The sequence below is a fragment of the Seriola lalandi genome, unplaced genomic scaffold, assembly GCF_002814215.2.
Source record: "Seriola lalandi dorsalis isolate HSWRI2012SDOR001 ecotype SW California unplaced genomic scaffold, Sedor1 jcf7180002055008, whole genome shotgun sequence".
Taxonomy (NCBI): Eukaryota; Metazoa; Chordata; class Actinopteri; order Carangiformes; family Carangidae; genus Seriola; species Seriola lalandi.
The window spans coordinates 1962623-1963267 of NW_019525551.1; the positions used below are offsets into that span (position 1 = coordinate 1962623).

At 39.4% G+C, this 645-nt stretch overlaps 1 protein-coding gene across 4 annotated transcripts in view; it reads right to left on the bottom strand.

The window, feature by feature from the left end:
• The window catches only part of bcar1 (BCAR1 scaffold protein, Cas family member), a 90380-nt gene that overhangs the window by 11775 nt on the left and 77960 nt on the right, over positions 1–645 (bottom strand). The window lies entirely within an intron of this gene.

The window sequence follows — 645 nt, forward strand, 5'->3', positions numbered from 1 at the left end:
CTATAGAGAACACCACAGTGAAATGTCTGACAGTCCTTTTGCTCCATTACTGACAAGTGCAGGATGTGTATCAGAAGGAAGTCTACCTGCACTGGCTGCAGAGAGAGGAACTTTATTCATCTTCTCATCTGAAGGAGAACAACCTTCAGTGTTCTTCATTGAACATGATAGTATTTAAATTCAGGAAAGAGTGAAGCCCACCAAATTCCTGGGGGTTTAAAATTGATCAATTATTTACTTTAAGGTTCAAATCGATGAGTTGACCAAGAAATTATCCACATTTTTTTAGTTTATTCTCTAAGTAGAAACATTTTCTACGATTTCTAACCTCAGTCACTATTTGAGCCTCATATAAATGAGTGTAATATTATATGGTGTAATCCAGCCAATCACAGCCATCTGAGCAACCCACCAGTTGCAGTACGGTAAAGTAACGTGCGTGTGCTGACACAGGGCTTGTGATGTCATCACTGCTGTCAGAGTGCAGAGGTGTGAGACGGCTCGTCGACTAGTTACTAATGTAGAATTTTCTTTACTACCTTTGTCTTGTTATGTGACGTGTCAGCTAACATTAGTTACTGTGATGTGAAAGCTGTTGTATTGTTGTTAATTCCACCCAGTGACACTGGTTTTGAGTTATGGTTT